Source organism: Entelurus aequoreus, linkage group LG24 (assembly GCF_033978785.1).
Source record: "Entelurus aequoreus isolate RoL-2023_Sb linkage group LG24, RoL_Eaeq_v1.1, whole genome shotgun sequence".
Lineage (NCBI taxonomy): Eukaryota > Metazoa > Chordata > Actinopteri > Syngnathiformes > Syngnathidae > Entelurus > Entelurus aequoreus.
This window is the reverse complement of record NC_084754.1, coordinates 18,290,996-18,293,495: the sequence shown is the minus strand read 5'-3', so window position 1 is coordinate 18,293,495 and position 2,500 is coordinate 18,290,996. Positions and strand designations below refer to the sequence as shown.

The following is a 2,500-nucleotide window of genomic DNA, read 5'->3' as shown; positions in this document are numbered from 1 at the left end:
CACACATTTGTTCCTCATGACCACAAAGACTTGATTTAGAAGCAAAATATATTTCCGTACCTTAATAACATGACAGTAGTCTATTACGGGGAGCAGCAATCATTGGCAACAACGACACTATTTTCATTTTGGAGCCGTAGTTCTGAGTTTCCTTGGAACAGTCAAGAGGGATGTTTATGGCAAGTTATTTAAATCAGATCAACAGACCATAATAATTTGCAAAATGACACTTGTGTGACAATAAACTGTGCAGCATCTTTGCAGCATTACACTGAGGACAACGAGAGTGTCACCTCTACATCTGTTAGTCAGACAGACCACAATGGAAACAAGCCTTTTGGCTTTTTGTGTCTTCCATTTAACTTTTTAAAGCACTACATGGATTCAATTTTTTAAGATGTCAATAAACTTCTCAATCGATCAAAGTCCAAATCTCTAATACTTTTCCATTGTCTCCTACTGCTGGTTTCTTAAGAGAAGGGAACAGATGGCTGAAGCAGATATCATAATAGGAAACTTCCCAGAATACTCTCTTTAATTCACAATGTGTTCGCCCATCCTATCAAAATATATCCTGCCTCCCTTGTCGACTATAAGTCATTTCACATCGCTACTTTCAACTAAATACATTTACTAAATCCTCTTTTTTTAATTACAAAATGTCTACATCCCAGAGACGCAGACCAATAGAAGCTGCAGTTTCATATTAGATAATTACAGTTCACCTACTTGCACTTAATTAAAATATGTTCTTTTCATTGAATTGCCAGTGTGAACATATACCTCTGCCATTATCCTTATTTCAATACATTCCATTTAATTACCCTGACAATTGAGGTGCAGTGGAAATGTACTGCATGTGCCAGCAACCTGAGTGTTCCTGGTTCGATCCCCAGCTTCTACCAACTTAGTCACGTCCGTTGTGTCCTTGAGCAAGACACTTCACCCTTGCTCCTGACGGGTCGTGGTTATTAGCGCCTTGCATGGCAGCTCCCGCCATCAGTGTGTGAATGGGTGAATGTGGAAATAGTGTCAAAGCGCTTTGAGCACCTTGAAGGTAGAAAAGCGCTATACAAGTTGAAATGTATTAATTAACTCATTTTATGTTCTACATATGGTGAATGCTCATACTCATCTTGGAGAAAGCAAACCTGCAAGTTTGAGTACACAGTGGCATTTCAGTTTGAGCACATGATAAGATAAGGCCCCTTAATTTGATATTCACAGGTGAATTGGATCACTTCTTGTAGGAAGGAGGCCCTAATTGGGACTTCGGAATGCAAAAGTTATAGCCATATCCTTGAGAGGAGATTGCCTGTCTAGTTCAAACACCAACCTTTAAGTTATGACTTAAAACAGTTGTTTTCCAGACACTTACACACAAACAGCTCCTTGTATAATCAGGTGGTGCTGTTTAGACTTAGCGCACACCCAGACAGACAAAGAAGGAATATATAAACTGATGGTTTGGTTTCTCCAGTTAAGATTCCTCCATTTTTGACTAAGATTCCTCCGGGTAATGCAGTATAAATGACGCCTGTAATAAAGTAACTTTTGGTTCAGCAAAGCGTGTCCGACGTCTCCTTTTGATCCAACTACGCAGCGGCGTCTTGGGGATGACAAGACCAGAAATACACTTCAAAGTATAACCCATTTACCATAAATGTAGGAATGTTCTTATCACTTTTTAGTAATGCATGGCCTAATAAAGTTCCTGGAAGTGTTAGGAGATGTTGTCAAAAGTATTAACTCATGCCCAAATGTACTATTTGATTTTTTTCATTTTTAAATCACCCTTTTATGACAATTACATTTTCAAATTAAACAAGGGTGTAAAGCAATAATTAAAAAAATAGATGCGCTGCAATACACGCGGCCACACATGTGACGTCATAGCGGAAGTTAGGAAAACACGGAAGTAAACACCACTCTGCGCTCAGCGTCTTCACATCAAACATTACATTTGATCACTAAACATCTCAGTAATGTAATTTTAAGGAATCATAAGTTACCTGTCAAGAAAATACCTCAGCGGGCGTATCTTAAACAAAGCCGTGTTCGAAAAAGCTGGGTTTTGGGGTGCGAAGACACCGACGAGTAAGTAACATACGTCACTCACTGTTGGTAATAACTTCATACTTTTTCTGATCCAGATTGTGGGAAAACGTAGGGTCTGTGTTTGCGTTAAGAATGCAATTGTATGGTATATGTTTGCAACGCTTCTACGCAGATGTGTGTCTGCTTGTGCGTCGCCAGGGGAAACTAGGTAGGCTGCTGCAAAGACTATACGTTTGCTCATCAGCCACATAATACCAAATGGTTTTTCTCTTTTGTGATTAACGCTGAACTGGAAATATCTTCTAAAAACATACAACATAAAGTAGCAAGAAACACGTCAATAATGAATAAAGCAAAACATGTTCTAGACCGGGCAGCACGGTGGAAGAGGGGTTAGTGGGTCTGCCTCACAATACGAAGGTCCTGAGTAGTCGTGAGTTCA

The 2,500-nt window shown here is 39.4% G+C and overlaps 1 protein-coding gene across 2 annotated transcripts in view; it reads left to right on the top strand.

Annotated features, from left to right (window-relative positions):
* The first annotated feature begins 1,885 nt into the window (after positions 1-1,885).
* trim44 (tripartite motif containing 44) overlaps positions 1,886-2,500 on the top strand; it is a 156,034-nt gene continuing 155,419 nt past the window's right edge. For both annotated transcript variants that reach the window (XM_062036043.1, XM_062036042.1), the window contains exon 1: positions 1,886-2,097. The gene's annotated coding sequence lies outside the window, so the exon portion shown is untranslated. The remainder of the gene's footprint in view (positions 2,098-2,500) is intronic.